The sequence below is a fragment of the Triturus cristatus genome, chromosome 5_1 (genome assembly GCF_964204655.1).
Source record: "Triturus cristatus chromosome 5_1, aTriCri1.1, whole genome shotgun sequence".
Classification (NCBI taxonomy): Eukaryota; Metazoa; Chordata; class Amphibia; order Caudata; family Salamandridae; genus Triturus; species Triturus cristatus.
Window position 1 is genome coordinate 988,229,783 of NC_140587.1, and position 18,962 is coordinate 988,248,744.

Consider the following 18,962-nt stretch of genomic DNA (forward strand, 5'->3'; position numbering starts at 1 on the left):
CCCCTCCTGTCCCTGCGGTGCCTGTTTCCACACTCCCCCCTGATGCCCCCTCTTCTGTGGATGAAATGGACTTGTGAACTGTGCAGGCAAGCTAGGGGACACACGTCCCGATGTGTACCCCCCCCCCCCGGACATTGCTGCTGGGCTGGCCCATGGCCCTTGTACATAGTGGACATTTTCTCTGATATATTTTCCTGCTGAATAAAGCCTTTTCTTTTTGTTTTGCACACTGATGCTTTCCTGGACTTGCTGTTGGTGCTGGTGCTCCCTGCGTTGGGGTGGTGATAATGTGTTAGGGGTCTGTGAAATGTTGGAGTGTGCTGCTCATGGGGTGTACCCTGCCATCTGCGTGCCATCACAAAGGTCTCTGCCAATGGTATTTGGTCATGTTTGCTCTCACTGTATGGTGACATTGTCCCAAGGTGTGTTCCATCCTCTGTGGCCCAGGCCATTTTCCCTGCAGGGTGTCTCCCAAATGCTGTGCTGTGCTGTGTCTACATTTCCTGGATGTGTGAGGGTTGCCGTTCAATATAGCCATGCTGGCTCAGCGATGGCTCCGCCTGCATCTGGGGTTTCACCCTTGTAGGTCACTGAACTTGTTGATGGGGTATATTGTCCTATGTCTGGGCACTGCTGGGAGTGATAGGTACACACCCCTCCTGTGTCTGGGCACTGCTGGGAGTGATAGGCACACACCCCTCCTGTGTCTGGGCACTGCTGGGAGGACCCTGCACCCACCCCTCCTGTGTCTGGGCACTGCTGGGAGGACCCTGCACCCACCCCTCCTGGGTCTGGACACTGCTGGGAGGACTCTGCACCCACCCCTCCTGTGTCTGGGCACTGCTGGGGGTGTTTTGCACACCCCATTCTTATAGCAGGTTCGGTGCGTACATACCAGGGTGGGGTGGGGGTTCGGGGCGTACATACACGGCTGGGGGTTCGGGGCGTACATACCAGGGTGGGGTGGGGGTTCGGTGCGTACATACACGGCTGGGGGTTTGGTGCGTACATACACGGGTGGCGCTTGGGTGCGTACATACACGGGTGGGGGTTCGGGGCGTACATACACGGCTGGGGGTTTTGTGCGTACATACACGGCTGGGGGTTCGGGGCGTACATACCAGGGTGGGGTGGGGGTTCGGGGCGTACATACACGGCTGGGGGTTTGGTGCGTACATACACGGGTGGCGCTTGGGTGCGTACATACACGGGTGGGGGTTCGGGGCGTACATACACGGGTGGCGCTTCGGTGCGTACATACACGGGTGGGGGTTCGGTGCGTACATACACGGGTGGGGGTTCGGTGCGTACATACACGGCTGGGGGTTTGGTGCGTACATACACGGGTGGCGCTTGGGTGCGTACATACACAGGTGGGGGTTCGGGGCGTACATACACGGGTGGCGCTTGGGTGCGTACATACACGGGTGGGGGTTCGGGGCGTACATACACGGCTGGGGGTTCGGGGCGTACATACCAGGGTGGGGGTTCGGTGCGTACATACACGGCTGGGGGTTTGGTGCGTACATACACGGGTGGCGCTTGGGTGCGTACATACACGGGTGGGGGTTCGGGGCGTACATACACGGGTGGCGCTTGGGTGCGTACATACACGGGTGGGGGTTCGGGGCGTACATACACGGCTGGGGGTTCGGGGCGTACATACCAGGGTGGGGTGGGGGTTCGGTGCGTACATACACGGCTGGGGGTTTGGTGCGTACATACACGGGTGGCGCTTGGGTGCGTACATACAGGGGTGGGGGTTCGGGGCGTACATACACGGCTGGGGGTTCGGGGCGTACATACCAGGGTGGGGTGGGGGTTCGGTGCGTACATACACAGCTGGGGGTTTGGTGCGTACATACACGGGTGGCGCTTGGGTGCGTACATACAGGGGTGGGGGTTCGGGGCGTACATACACGGGTGGGGGTTCGGTGCGTACATACCAGGGTGGGGTGGGGGTTCGGGGCGTACATACACGGGTGGGGGTTCGGGGCGTACATGCACGGGTGGGGGTACGGGCCGTACTTCCACGGGTGGGGGTACGGTCCGTACATACCCCTGCCCACGCTCTGCGTGCCTGGGTACGGGCCGTACCCATGCCTTTGGTGGGTGGGTACGGTGCGTCCCACCATTGTTGCGGGGCCGTGGGGTCCGCACCGTACACAGGCCTTGGGGGCGTGGCTACGGGTCGTACCACGCATACCCCTACATGACCCCAGCAATGCTGGTACGAGGTGTACCAAGGCCTTTCTGACGTGGGTACGGGCCGTACCGCTATTGTTGGAGTGACGTAGGGGGACGCGTGTTACGTTCCGTACCCACGCTCTTGCGGCCTGGGTAGGGTACGTACCGGTTCGCGTGACCATCCACTTCCGTTGTGGCGGACGCTTGCGTTGCTGGCCTCGCCCCCACACCCTGGCAGTGTCCAGGCCCTGATGGTCAGGTATGTCCAGGCCATGTGTGATTTGGTACCATGTGTTGGTGTTGTGTGTCCTGCCCCTGCCCCCCCCTTTGCCCCTGGTTGTTGTGCTAACCATCTGCGGCGTCTGCGTCGGTTCCTGTACGCCAGGTGGACTGCTAGGAGGGCAGGGATGGCACGTAGGTTCGGGTCCATGTCTGTTCGTCGCGTCCAGCTGCTCCTTGCGTGTGTCGTCCTGATTTCCCGGTAGTTTTTGGCAGCCGGTAAATATTTTCCGTGCGGGATGACGTCGGTTCGAATCGTACTTCCTGGTTCGTGAAACGTAGGCTGGATGCGTACCGACGTCACGTCGGCGCCTTTCAGGATCGGAATTGTGTTTAGTTTCTGTTCGGTCGGTGTTTTGTTCGATTCGTACGGAAATGGTGTTTCCGTATGAATCGTACTTGCATTTTCGGATGGATTTCGCACCGGGTACGAGTCGGACGGAGAAAAGGCTCCGTCCGACGGTTCGTACCCGGTTTTTACCGGATCGGAATTGGCACCCATGTCTGTCAGTGAGGCAGCCAGTGCAATCATGGCAACGCTGATGAGCAGTGACATTAAATTGGATTTGTCCCTTTTGCAAAGTAGTACCCAATCATTTCAGGAAGCAGAGCAAAGTGGACAGCAGCCGCTGATGTTGGAGCAGAACTGGAGGTCGAGCACCCTGTCTAGCAAGAACCTCCTGTTTTACAATCATTGGCTCCCAGACCTCTAGCAAGAAAAAGGAAGGGTACTACTCCACCATCTTCTTCAAGCACCACTTTTGATGATGATGATGATAGAGGTGCGACATGGACCCCACCAGAGTCCAAGCGAAGCCAGGAGAGGCAAAGGAAAAGAAAGGTCCCGGTAAGCCTTAGAATTATGGAAAGGGATTGTGACAGGGTGCCCTCAAAGGACGAATGCCCCGGGGGTACCGCTGAGGTGTGCTCGGCATCCTCAGAAGGGCAGAGTCTCACCCCTCATGTGTGGCTGAAAGAGACCTCCACGGACATCACAGTGGAGAAGGGAGGTGTTCGGGTGTTGGAAGCCGGAGAAGGACGAGCAGCAACACGGAGACGGAGCAGGTGAGCGAAGTGGAGGAGAGGGGACAGTCAAGTGACACGGCATAGAAGGCAGTGAACATGGAACAGATGAGAGACGAAGAAGTCGACGTTGGACCAGCGGTGATCGTTTCCCCTGAGGAAGGCGGTACGGACGTGGCAGCCGTGGCTCTGTCAGAGAGCCACGGCTTCAGGCAAGTGGCTCAAACAACTAGGCGACTAGTGGGCGGGTGGACCTTTACCCACGCTTATTTTACGGGCCTATAAGGAGGCCCAAGCTAAAAACAGAACAGAGACCGAACCGGACCCAGGTCCAAGGATAGAGAGGGCCCCTGGGCGGGAAGGGGACACCCAGGAAGTGGAATGGACCCTGCACTCTCTCACATCCCACTGTCGTGCAGTTCTATTTTTCTTTCACCTACTTACCACTGTCCATCTGTGTGAAGTAATACGTAGAGCCCCGATCTTAGCACTCCCTACACAACTGAGGAAATCTGTTACTGTGTTAGTGGCAAAGGACAACCACAAGAACACTAAAAGCCTCTACCTTTTGCTTTGTTTCTACTGAGGGGGAAGCAACACCAGGGAACGTATCGAACTGGAGCCTCCCCGAGAAGGAACCCTGAGGCCCCAGGACAATGGACTACCACAAAGGTGGATGCTGGGATTCCCTACCGTTTAGTTGATTGTTGTAGTGACCAGACTGACAATTAAACACCCTTTACACATCTACCGCTGTCTCCCGTGGTTTGTTGTCCTGTGACAGGGATGGTGAGGAGGATGGCGATGAGGATCTAGTCATTGTGGAAGCTGTCACATAGGAGTCCAACATCACTATTGAACCTGCTCCGAGGGATGGGGCACAGGTAGCACTGCCAGGTTTCATATTTGCACAGTCCTAGCTGATACCTGCACCAGCCCCTACATCAGTAGAAATATGCAATGCAAAGAGACAGTCAATGACACACCCACCTACCTCCGGTTCTTCTTAAGGCATTGGTAGTGAAACAGTGAGAAACTACTTCTCCTCAATTTTGAACTTTCTTATGATTAGCAAAGATGAGGTGAACATTGCAATATGCATCACTTGGCAAACAAGTATTTGTCTGGGTAAGCCTGGTTCACATTATGGTACTGGAGGCCAAACTCCCCATATGAAAACAAATCACACAATCCAGAGGGAGGACCACCTTAAAATGAATTGCTGACCATGTTGGTGAAAGTGAAGAGAGCTGGGGAACATCAGCTACAAGTCCAATCACAGTAGGAGATGGTGATGAGGAAGAGGAGGGTAACATCCTCAAGCCAAGGAGCCCTGTGCGAAGCAGTGCCCTAAGAATCACCTGCCTCAGCAGCTTCTCAATGGGACAAGAATTAGAGTCAGAGGGCGGCACCAAGACATACAGTGACTGCCCCACCATGATGCACTGAGTCTACATCCACCAACCTCTCAAAAGTCACCTGCGTCTGTGTCCCCAGATACGGAGCTACTATTACGGGCATATTTAGGCAGAAAGGGACCTACGACCGCAACCACCCAACACACTACAATGCAGTACAGTACAATGGGAAGCTGGCAAAAATGTTAGCGCTGGACCTCCTCCCTTTTTCATTTGTGGAATGAGTGGAAGTCTTGCGGCAGCCATCTGATCAAAATGCAAGGTTCCAAGTCTGAGTTACTGGTTTCAGCACTGCATCACAATGTACTTCAATTGGATGGACAAGCTTTGCAGCAAAGTTTTGTTCACAATATTCACCTGAAGACAGACATGTGGACTTGTTGTCAGGCAACTGATTACATGTGCATCACTGCACACTGGATCTCTTTTGAGGGGTAAAGCAAAAGATAGCTACATGTCTTGGCCCTGAAGAAAGTTGTAAGAACGTTCAGCAGCATGCAATAGTGGCCATGTTCACCGTGGAGAAATCACATTCAGCTGCAAACATCTTGAACTAATTTAACAGCAAGGTGTCTGATGGCTGCAACCCAGAGGCCTCAGAACTAGATTTGTTGCCATGAACAATCGCAGTAACATAGTCAAGGCAATGGCAGATGGTGAATATTTGAGGGCCCTGTTTTTGGCCCATTGCATTAACCTGGTAGTGCAAGGATTTCTAAAAAAATAAGACATAGTCAGTAACATACTGATCACCTGCAGAAGAATCTGCACTAATTTCAGCCATTCTTTTAAAGGCCAGAAGAATTTGCGAATTATCCAGCATGCTAACAGAGTATCAGTTAAAGCCCTGATACAGGAGGTGGCAATACACATTAGAACTCGACCTATCACATGTTGCAACGTCTATTCGAGCAGTGCAAATAGATCAATAACTGTGTCATTTGAAGACAATGGGATGCAGTTGGGAAAGCTATGACCACGGATGCGGAGAAACGGGGCCTAGTCAAATGCCTTACTCAGATACTACTCCCTTTTGAGGTTTTCACATGGGAAGTTAGCAAGGAGGACAATACGATGGGCTAAAATATACCGTTGTTGCATCTGCAACAGCACCCTCTAAAGAAGATGTCCGAAAGGTTCACCCTTGCAGGTGTGAGCAAAAACAAAGAAGCACATGCCTGGTTGAGAGCTAACACTTTTGATTGGCTGCCAATAAAAGGCTGCAAGCCTACATCATCTCTTCCAAACAGTACATCAGTGGCGCACTACTTGATCCATGGTACAAAATAATTGTGCCCACTTTCATTTCTTTTTTTGAAGGGGATGTTTTAAAATACAAGAGGTGGATTGTTGAGGAGGCTGGAGACCTGGAAGAACAACGGCTGTAACTTAGCGCCCTTCCCTGCAGTTTTGGGGTGCCACCTGTAACTTCTAGAGAGGGCAATCTTGTCTCACAGCAGCCAGCAACACCATCAACCAAAACACCGGCAACAACAGTAACAGAAGGACCGGACCCAACCTCTGCATTGTATTGGTAGCAATCAGCAGGGCTTAAGTCCAGTGCAGAGGTGATGGCAAAAGAGGTCAAGCAAGTAGCAGCATCATTGACCATCCAGAGTATCTTCCAGGAATATCTGTATGATGCAAAAGAGGTCTATGTGAATCCTAACCCATTTATGTATTGGTATGGGAAGATTTGCCAATGGCCAGAGCTCAGCAGGCTGGCAATAAAGTATCTGGTTTGTCCTGTAGCCAGGTTATCTGCTGAACGCGTGTTCCATGCAGCTGGTGTAGTTGTTACAGTAAGAAGGACCAGTCTCTCACCTCAAAACATTTAGACTTTGACTATGATCAAAATGAACCAACATTTCATGCCACACAATTACACCGTTCCTGAAATTGCACAGGAGGAGGAGGAGGATTGGTCAGAATCAAGTGTATTAGCTGACCAACTTCTGGGTGAAATACCTAAGGTTGAGAACAAACTCCCCTTCCCAGACTGAGTGTGCGAGTGCCACCGTAGAACTCTTTAAATATTTCTCGTTTAACTTCTTTCTTTGCAAAAGAAGTGGCTAGTGGAACATTATGTCAGATTTATGCTGCCCCACCATTGTTTAGTCACATATATTGCCAGATTGCAGTTAGACCAGTGTGCAGTGAAGAAGCCTCCTCAATTACTTCATGAAATTTCAGACACTGCCTGCCTCTCTCACATGCCTAGCCTTTTTTGCATCACTTAGCAGGGCTACCCCAGAAGATCATTGATTTACAAGAGTGCCAATACCAAATTACAATTTGTTGCCTGTGTCAAAGATGTAATTGTGTACCTACTATCTAACCTACCCGTGCTTTGATCTGAAGAGGTAACTACAACTATTGCAACAGTGAGTGAGTGTGAGTGATGGTTGATGATTCCTGTAGTGGTAGACAGTGAGGTAGGGTGTTCAACTGTAGTTTGTAAACTTGATTGAAATTATGTGCTATATTTGGGGCCGTAATGATGGGTGGTCTTTCTTTCCTGGAGTTGAATGGCCTTTACAAACTTACTTCGTGAAAATAAACCTGTATAGTCCGCTCCTTTGATCCTTCTTTATTTTATCACCTAGAAGGGCTGTCCCAGTAGATCATTTGATTTACAAGACTGTCAAATTCCAATCTGTTGCTTGCATCGTAAATGAGATACAATTGTCTACCTACCCCATGCTTGGATTGGAACAGGTAACTATTGCACTAATGAGGATATATTATTGAATAATTGTGAGTGATGATTGATGATTTATCTGGTGGCAGACAGTAAGGGAGGGTGTTGAACTGTAATTTGTAAACTTGATTGAGATATTTTGCAATGTTTGGGGCCTGAGTGATGGATGATCATTTTTCCTGGAGGTGATTGACCCTTTCACACTTAGCCAGATGTACTTGCAGGGTTCACTCATTTGTTTTGGTACTTCAGAGACTGGACCAGTGACTTTAATTAACAAAAACCTATACATAATACTGCAATTCTGTTTCTCTACTTGATCTTCAATAGCAGTGCACTACGTGTCAATCTTGTTCAGCTCGGGACTGGGACGGAGTTACTCAGAGTCAGGAGGCAGATGGAGGAACACAGGATGGGACTACATCATCAACAGCAGGAAGTAAAAAAATATTGACTGTCAGGATTCCTGGCACAGCTTACCTCTGTTGACTATCACAATATACCGACATGACTCATATCATTTCTCGCAAAACTTATGAATGAACAAACGCCTTGTTCCCTGACTTTTAACCATATGACATGCGGTTGGTACCTGCTAGCTTGAGTTGATGTTCCTCAGTTTCTTTGAAAAGTCTTAATAGCTCTTATAAATGTTTTACCATGCATATGCATGGCCAGGTTTCAGGCACCATAGAAACATCCAGAAAATCCATCAGAATAAGCATCAAGCAATTGGCAATGATGACCTCAACATGAAACTTATTGAAGACAGCCCTCATCGAATTAATCCCCTGCACCTGTTCATTGCTACAAGCAATTAGAACGTCAGCTTTGTAAACATTCTAAAGCACCTTCTAGAAGGCATCCTCATCAAGCTATTTATCTGCACCTGTACCTTGTTACAAACAATTGGAATGTGACTTTTATGAATATTCTAAAGCAATCTTATTTAAAGAACATCCTTTGCTTAGCATCTTCGCCTGCCACTTACTTGTTTCCCAGCTTCCAGGACTCTATTTTGCCAGCTCTCTCGATCCTCCCGCTTTGACCTCACCGCAAAGAACGTCCCACATTAGTCTCGCACTTGGATGGAAAAAAAGAACAAGAAGAAATGGAGAGATGCATTAACAGACTTGGTTTTACTATGCGCTGAGCTCAGTCACAACTTTGTGCTGGAAACAAATGTAACCAGTCTTTTGTTCAACTTGTACATACTGTTGGCAGGACGCTGACAGAGAGGACGTGGATGAAGCTAACCCTGTCCAAATTTGATTGTGGGTTTGATGCTGAAATCATACTCACTACAGTTTCGAAAAATGTGATAAAGTATCCTCTACGGACAATCTAAATGAAAACAAAACAAGAACAAAACTAAAGGTTGGTTGAGATTTGAAAAGCGTTTTGTGGTGATACCTTAAGAGATAGAGTTAATAGTAGACTAAAGCCTTATCATTTGTTTGTTCATATGTACAACATCTGCCGGTCCCATTCATCAGACTGGTGTGAATGCCTGCTGCAGTATTGCTGTTGAGTAGACAATCCACAGCATTTTTGACTACACTCTCTCTCCATCCCAACCCCTCTTCCCCCTGGTATTTTTCACCGCAGCAGTGTCTCCTGTAAATGGAGAACAAGTCTTGGGAGGATTTGGGAACTAGAGTCGCCGCCCCATTGAAATGACCTAACATTCAGGTAGGTGGCTTATGACATTGAATTTAAAGGGAAACAATGACTCTGAGACCCAGTAATCAGCTCTGTTGAATGGAGAAAGGTGTGCTGATTTGAGGAATGCTCCTGAGTGAGTGTGTTACACTGGTGACAAAAGTGAAACTCTGAGTCCTCTTGTTGTTTGCTCTGCCTCTGAGTCTTCTTGGTACACTCCTCATGAAGTTGACCATTTTTCTGTTGTTCTTTTTGAAGCTACAATGCAGTTTATGTGTTACAATCTGCTGGCCTTCTCGTCTCCTGCATGAAAAAAATACAAAAGCTGACCTCAACACTTCTGCTTACTGACCGGACAGTAACAAACAGGCACCCAAGAGTGATGGGCATTCCCGAGGAGAATACAGATGCACCACCCAATATGGCAATAGAGTATTGTTTTTCTTTTAACAATCGTATTTTTAGAACTATGTGGGTTCACTCTTCCATGATTTGATTTTTTTCAAACCTAGAAGACAGAACATTTAGGTGTCTGATAGCTTGGGTCTCTGGGGGTAGTAGGGCTGTTTGCAATACATTTAACTGTACTGTGTGATACTCATTCCCTTGTTTCCTTCCACAACAGATTGATGCTGATGATGTGCTGCTCATTGCCCAGATAAAGCTTGTCCTTGTGTAGTGTTTGTCTTTGTCACACCTTTCCCCACATCCCATTTCCCATCCAATCATCAAACCCCTAGCCCTCTTACCCCAGGCTGTGTGATTCATTGAGGCGTGTAACTTAATTTATACCATAAATGGATCACACACTTGGTGGGGTGGATGTGGTGAAAGCAGCACCAACTTACTGCAAAATCTTCTATTACCTAAGCAATAGACCATATTGGCCCCATTTACCCACCCACACATAAACACCCTTTACATTGCTGGGGCAGCTGTAGTTTATTAATATTTATAGAAAATTATGTATCTTAAATTCCGATGGCCCTGCTCTTCTCCAAATGCCTTTCACTTTCTAACCTGTCTCAATAGAGGCAGTTGAATAATAAATACGACGCTATGTCACACGTCACATATGAAATGAGGAGATAATTATCCTGTCTGCTGTAATTAGATGGTGGGGAAAACGATGCACTGCACTACAGGGAATGGAACTAGCTATACGGTTGTATATGGCACATTCATAATAGAGTATACCTTACACCAAACTGGCACTTAGTCCCAATTTACTCCTTGGCCTCACCACCACAAACAAGTTCCAACAAATTAATTTGCTGGTCAATAAGGCAAGGAAACTTGACTTACTGTACTGTAGGGTAGGGTAGAGAGATTAGGCGGGTAGGTATAGCTGTGCAATAGAATCGAGGGGGTGTCACTGATCAGCGATTCTTTATGTGTCGAAGCTTTGGCTTTTTCAGTCACTATAAAAGATGGAAGTCTAAAGGAAAAAATCTGAACAGGCATAAGATAAATATGTCATGGGAAACAATGAAATATATTTTAGAATCACTTTCCTTTACCATAAAAATGTGGTACATGCCAAGAATGGATTTTTCAATTTTTTGAGAGGCTGAGACGGAAGAACTTAGGAAAGAAAGCAGTGAAGTATTAAGAGGTGACTGTGTGGGCGAAGGGAAACACACCTTGTGTGTTCGGTTTGCAATGCATTGAAACATTTGTAAATATTGCATTGACTGAAGCAGACACACATTGCACAGCCAACACTGCAGTCATGAACTCAACTATACTGCACTTTGGTCATGGATGATGAAATGCCATGGGTAGGGAGGGAGTGATGAATGATGATGGGTGGGACACTTATCTGCCTTGCTTAACAAATACAGTGAGTCAAGGAATTAGAACAACAATTTAAAATACTCACCACTTTGAACCAAAGCTTTGATAACCATAAAACAAAGTAAGCGATGTAAGTGAGCAGCATGCCCCTCTCCAGAAGAGCTCCCTTGTTCATTCAAGCAATTATTCAATCATCCTTTCATTCTTCCCTACTATATTCACCCATAGTCACCATAATTTAAGCTTTACTTTCTCTCATTCAATCTTTCGCCAAACTTTCCAATCCATTATCCATCCATTCAGTACCCATCCTTTCTTTCAATCATCCTTTCACCCACCAATTCATCTACCCAATACTTACCCACACATCCTTTTACCCATCCACATATCCTTTCACTCAGATACCATTTCACCCATCCTTTCTTTTAACCTTCTGTTCTTTCCCGTTTCCATCAAGCCATCATATTTAGAGTACATTATGCAAGATTTTTCCGAGTTGTACATAGAAGAGGCCATAACTCTACCACTGTGTAGCTGGTAATTGCGGGGTTTACGATGCCCTTGTAGCTAGTGAGTATATTAGTAATTGTCAATAAGCAAGCAATATGACTTACCACCGTTCATCACTGCTGCCGCTTCTCCCCCTCCAACCAAATCTCCTTCTCCTCCAGCAGCAGCACTTCAGCTGGCGGCACACTGTGTAGCTAGAAAATCACATTATACATTCTTTAGATGCCAGATACACCTCCCCTTAATGTTTTTAATAAAAAAAATACAGCCACAATACATCACTGCAGTTCAGTTAGCGCTGAGGTATCTTCTATCAAAAATATCACTCTAGGCATTTTGGTAGTTCACAATAATATACAAGTCAGGTAGTTATACCAACCAAAAATGTTTTGTAATGGTGGGACAGAGCTCTATCCTATGATGATGATGACTCTGATTCATTAAAGCGCAATGAAGGGATGGAATAATAATGATCAATGAAAGGCATTTAGTGTTTGTTGGCAAATGTAGTGGGACCTCATACTTTCCTGCCAACCTGCACTGTCATGGGAACTGCTGGTATACTGTATAAATGAATTACACAGCACAACATTGGGGGTTGCGGGGTGGTCCCTGACCATGCCCACTCTCTCGTTCACAGTTAGCGCATAGACAAGAAAAATAAAGACTTCCCAACAACATACATAGTGGATATTATTTATAATACTATCTTAACGGGGCCTACAATCTTCACAGTAGACAGTAGAGTACCCAAAATATGTTCTTAGTCTTACAGTACCACATGATATATAGGAGAGAGGGAAATATGAACAACAAATCAGAAGAAAACTTCTGACTAGTACAGATTGGAAAAAGTCAACTACCGCAAAAAAAAAACTTAAAATAAGATAACGAGATTTAATAGGGGAGTTGGGATAAAGGAAGACAGTATAAAAAACTAAGGCAAAATAAAAGTAGTTTAATTGTGGGCAGAGGTAAAAGTTAGGAAAATAGTAATAATAAACATTAGGATTTACTGGGCTGAGCAGCAGAGCTTTCAGCATTGGAGCTGGTTGTACGTGCCTCCTCATCTGCTTTTTTCTGGACTCGCCTCTGTGCTGCCCCTCTTCTTGTCCTTTGGTGCTGATGTAAGAAATAAAGAAGATAAACAAATAGATTAGTGGTACAGATAATCTCCACAAAATTATTATGACAGGCAAATGCAGTAACATTGTAATTATCTCAATCAGAGTGTCTATAGTACTAGTATTGACTATTGTTGAGTTGGCAACACTAATCCTAAAATCCTTACTCCAAATTTCCTTAACAAAAACTACACCTGGAACTAATGCATTGCAATGAATGATCTTTGATTCTATTCTTCTTCCTCAGCTCCCTTGCTGGACCAACTCAGTCTCCCTTTATTTGAAATGCATAGATGCATACTAGTACTACAAATCACCATGAAATTGCTTGGGACTGTACAAGCTACATAAAGAAAGTCAAAGGGAATACTAACTCATTAATAACACTAATTCACTATGGTGACAGGAGAACAGAGGAGTCTGCAATGGCTTCTTAAATAATCAGCCAAAGCGAGCGCGATGAGTATGAATAGGTAGTGTAGAGTACTTGAAAAGCTCAGTCTAGATCACAGAATAATATTCTTAATGCAAAGTAAGTGTAACTTACCTCTGAGTGTGGGCAGCATGCTATTTGGAAATACAATGTTCGCCTTGTAGAAAAAAAACACACCAAATTATTAATGCTCACTGAGCACCACAATCTCCTTGGCTAGAAGGTCGAGCAGGTCCTGTTCCCAGTCTAGGATAGCCACCCAGTGGTGTCAGCTGCTGGGTGGTGCGCTGGACTTGGCTGGTGTGCCACACACACTTGCGCACCCTGCCCTAACACAGCTGCTACAGGGAGTATCCACTGCCAGGCCTGCCACCTGCTGACAGCATGGACGGGAGGTGGCGATGTATTAAAACAAACTGTGCTGTCACCTCCAATTCACAAAAGATTGCCTGGGGCTGCACCCCTTGGCTGCGCTGCTGTTCATAATGTAGGCGGGTGCTGCTGCTGGCTGTTCAAGGGGGCCTGGTGCTGCCGCTTCCCTGGTCACCAAGCTCTGCTATGGTGCTGGGTGGTGTAAAGAAAAGAAACAGGAAAAGGAAGGAAGGAAGGAAGGAAGGAAGGAAGGAAGGAAGGAAGGAAGGAAGGAAGGAAGGAAGGAAGGAAGGAAGGAAGGAAGGAAGGAAGGAAGGAAGGAAGGAAGGAAGGAAGGAAGGAAGGAGAAAAATAAGCAAAAATACATAAAGTCATAAAAAACATAAAAAAATTGAAAAATCATAAAATATACAGACACAACAACACACACTAATAGAATAAATAAAAATGAGGGGTACATTCATCAGGAGGGCGGAGGATTCAAAAGGTTAGAAAGAGCTTCAAAATCATGCCCTGCACCATAAAAAGAGTTAGAAAAAAAGATAGCTGCACCCAAGCGTACCACGTGGTGCCATTCGCATGCGGTTTGGAAAGCGAGGAAGTACTATGCGTTCATTGGATGTATAACGCAATGCGAATGGGCACACCAGGAATCTCCACCTGCCCACGGAACTACACGTAGCGCAGCTGGGTTTTTTAACCACTACACGGAGTCTCTGCAAACTTTGCTCAGGCCTAGTCAGGTTGCCTTTTGGGCCTTTTTTCAGTTTAGGGGCACCAGGAATACCACGCAAGTGAGGTACCACTTTTTATCAGAAGAATTAAAGGAATGCTGTGTGGAAGGAAGTTTCAGGCTCTCTGAAGATTCCAGAACTTTCCATCAGAGAAAAATGTGTTTTTTTAGTAAAGGTATGACATTTGCAATGGCTTCTAGGAAAACCAACATGGTGAGAGTCACCCCATTCTGCATTCCCCTTGGTGTCTACTTTTCAAAGTGTACATGTTTGCTAGGTTTCCCTTGGTGCAGGCTGAGCTAGGGCCCAAAATCCACAGCTATTCACTTTTTAAAAAACGGGCCAGTTTTGAGTGGAAAAATGAAATGTATTAATGTTGCATCTTGGGCTGTTTCCACTCACGGGCACTAGTCATACCCATACAAGTGAGGTACCGTTTTTATCAGAAGACTAAGGGAAATACTGGGAAGAAGGAAGTTTGAGGCACCCTGCAGATTCCAGAACTTTCCACCACAGAAATATGAGGAAAATTGGGTGTTTTAGTCAAAGTTTGAGATTTGGCAGGGTTTCTGAGTAAAACAACTTGATGCGAGGCATGCCAATCACCGCATCCTATTTTGCCTTACATGTCTAGTTTTAAAAATGCATAGGTTTGCTAGGTTTCCTTAGTTGCAAGCTGTGCTAGGTCCAAAATCCACAGCCATCCACTTTGCAAAAAATGTGTCAGTTCTTACAGCAAAAAGGTGATGTATCCATGTTGTGTTTTGGACCGTTTCCTGTCACAGGCACTAATCCTACCGCACAAGTGAGGTACCATATTTATCACAAGACATGTGGGAGCATAGCATATTTATTATCACCAATTGCATTTCACTGCATTTTTGCCTTCCAAATGTAAACACGTGTGTATAAAAGAAGACATTTTGAAAAGTACTCTCTAAATCATATGCTTATAAGGGTACCCACAAATTCAGAGATATACAAATAATCACTGCTCTTAAACTCTATACCGTGAGCCCACTTCATAAATACATAGATTACATTGATACCTACTTTTCACTCTCCATATTTCACCACATGAATTGGGCCGTGCTCAGTACAGAATGAAAAAACATTGTACAGTGCAGATCAGTTTTTGGCTCTGGGTACCTCAGGTTCTTAGAGAATCTGCAAACCCTATATAATCCCACAACCAAAAGGGTTCAAGAAACATAATGTTACATTGCGTTTGTAAATCACCCATCGTGACAAAATGTTACAGATGAAAACATTGTCACAAAGGGCTTTTTTTCCCTACTCATTTTTAATATTTATTTCAACAGTTTCTTAAGGCATACCCTAGGGAATCTACACATATGACCCCTCAGCGAATTTAGACTTTTGTCTACTTTTCAGAAATATATGGCTGTCCTGGGTCTCCCATAGTTTTAACACTGATTTGCACCAAAAAATGGAAGTATCTTGAAAGCACAACAAATAGGGAAAATTGGCTCAAACCTGTGTTAAAGAATGTTTTTGGGATTCAGTTCTGCATTTTCCTGAAAGCTGGGAAGATGGTGACTTTAGCATTACTGTTTTTCACTATGAATGGGGAATTTGATCCCCTAGTATGCCATTTTATTTTGTAAATGGAAAAAACAAATTCTGCTGGTAATTCTTAATTTTTTGTTTGATGGTTCTTGGATAGAGGTTTATAGAAGTACTGTAGAAAAGTGTCCTTTTGTGGGGCCACCCACACACTTTTTTCTTCAAAGCAGATGGGCATGACTATAACAGTGCACTGGAGCCTGCTATCCAAGCCCCTTTATCAGTGCACTCTCAGTAAAGTATGATGCATGTGAATTGACAACCCTAATTGGCAAGGACTTCAACTTCCTTATAAGTCCCCGGTAAGTGGCACTAGTGGTATCCAGGTGATGAAAGTTTAAGGGATCACCAGGCCCTGAAGCACTGATTGTGCCACCCTAAGTAAAACAAGTAAACAGATGACAGCAGTCCTGCCATTGCAGACTGCATGAGCAGTGCAAACAGCTCAAACTCGAATTTGCCCTCACCGTGAGTGGCAAGGTCACAGCACTATTTTTTAATATATGCCAGTCACCTCAGGTTGCATTATATTAAAGGTGTGGACATATAAGTGCAATCTTCTATGCCTCTATAGTAGCCTCTTTCCATTATTTAAGCGACTTATATAGCGCGCAAATACCCTGGGGTGTCTCGGCGCTGTGGAGTGCATGAGGAAAACAGACCTGAAGCTGATGACTACTGGTTAAAAAGCCAGGTTTTTACCTGTTTCCTGAAAGCTAGCAGGGTGGGACTAATTTTAATATGGAGGGGGAGAGTATTCCACAGTCTAGCAGTGGCGATTGTGAATCGTCTATCACCCCATGATGTTTTCTTAGTCCGGGGAACGTTCAGGAGGTGGGCCGATGAGGAGCGCAAGGATCTATTCGGCGTGTATGGGCAAAGTGCTTTTTTTGAGACACTCGGGTCCTGTGTTGTGAATTGCTTTGCATGCAATGCATAGTGCCTTAAATTTAGTTCGACTTCTGATAGGCAGCCAGTGTCGCACTACTTTGGAAATCGGTTTGAACTTAGGAGTGCTGGACCGGATCCTGGCAGCCGAATTCTGAACTAGTTGTAACTTGTTGAGGACTTTTTCCTGGGCATTCAGTAGGAGTCCATTACAGTAGTCAACTTTTGACATTACCAGTGTACTTATAAGAGTTCTGCCGCCGCTAGGCAGTAAAATGCACTGATTTATTTTTCCTTTAAAGATCCACAACTCTGGTTACACTCATCCAATTGTGCTTGTTTTAGTGTTTAAATTTAGATACAAATTGGTTTTATTTTATAAATTGGTGTCAGATTGTCCATGATGTTTCTCAAATAAAATCTGACTGCTCTGTGCCACACTACAGGGACTGAGCTATGGGTTTATCACTGTGACTCCAAAGGACCTAGTTGGGATATCGTGAGAGTATTGCATAGTAAAGCCTAACCAACCTCAGTGCACAATACTCCACTTTCCTACAAGGACCATATAAGCCTATTACCAATAGAAGGAAAGGAGTTTAATCTCAATTTTTTTGAGTTGATTTTATGGTGTCAAGAAATTCCTAACAAGTCAACGTACTTGAGTGAACAACCAAAGGCACGTACTCTTCTATTATAAATCGGAGTTCGATCCCCCAGTGTGCCATTACATTTTTTAATATTATTGTTTTCCATGTTCGAGTCGGATGTTCTGATCTAAAAACAGTACATAATCATCATTTTTTCTTATATTTGTGATGGCTTATTTAGCAGTTAGTGATAATTGTTTAAATTGCACGGGAGCTCTTTAATAGTCTGTGAAGAGGAACCAGATCCGCGGAGATCTCTAACGACTTTTTAAAAATTGTACCCAATTATGCGATGTTTTCATTGGTGCTCTCCTAGCCAAGATGTTAGTATAAATAGTGTAGCCACTGCACTTGTTCTTGCCACGGCCTTATCGGCATATGACAGGCATGCGGCTGTCTGTGATCGGGAAACTTTAAAGGGGAGTGCGATGGACAGTAAATCATTTCAGTATGGTATTTCAGGTGGTTTCCACAGTTGACTTGTTTATGTGGGTATGGAGAGGGTGCTAAAAGGGTTTGAACCTTGTCCTTTTGTCATGGCTGTAATGTCCAGGAGGTATTTTCTGTGGAAAAGCACTGTATGGAGCATGCTGCAGGAATAACCTTTTGCAAGAGACGTGCTGTTGTTAGATAAGCTACTATAAAGCTGATAGAGCGATTCACGTAAAATTCATTGGCGGGTTATGCAATACAGCGTCTACAACATTGTAAAGCTAAAAAGTAGAAGAGGAATGACTACACATGTTGAAAGAATCTAGGGGTATATTCACAAGAACGTGTGATAGCTACTGCAAGAATAGCTTAACGCAACTCTTAACATCGCAGCCTATCGCGGGAAAAAATCTGTCGTGCCAACCAAGTATTCACAACGCGGTGGTAGCATGCGATAGTCACCAGATAACGCGTCAAATGTCAGCGTGAAAATCAATGCCACGCCGCAAAAATGCGAAACGCGAACGCAAAAAATCATGTGATGAGGCCAATCGCAGTACAAGAAATAGCGAAAACCAGCCACGGGCCTGCAAATCCCACGCGTCTGGCAGGAAAATGCACTATAAAAGAAAGAAAAAAAAGACACCAAAACCAATTCAAACTGCGTTGCACCATGGATGAACCGGGACCAAGTGCAGAGGACAAGCTGAACTCCACAAGCCCCATGGAGGACCAGCCAGGAGCCCCGTGTTTGGGGAAGGGCAAGGAGAAGAGGAAGAGGAAGATGGGGTTCAGTCAGCAGGAAGACCAGATCATCATCACAGAGGTGTTAGAGCACCATCAAAGTCTGTTCGGCAACTCCACTGTGGCACTGGCAACCCAAATGGAAATATGTCAGGCCATCGTCACCAATGTTAATATAGTCGGAGTGTCGAGGAGGTCAATGGAGGAGGTCAAGATGCGCTGGCATGATGTGAAAAGGCAGACCAAACAGAAACTCGCCGCCAACAGGAAGGCAGCAACGGCGACTGGCGGTGGGGGTCCTGCGACACAGGAGGAGCTGGATGAGCTGGAGGAAATGGTGGCCACAGTCAGCAGTGTGGAGACGGTGGCAGGATTTGGGGACCTGGACACAGCTCGATACGACCTGACCCAACAGCAACAG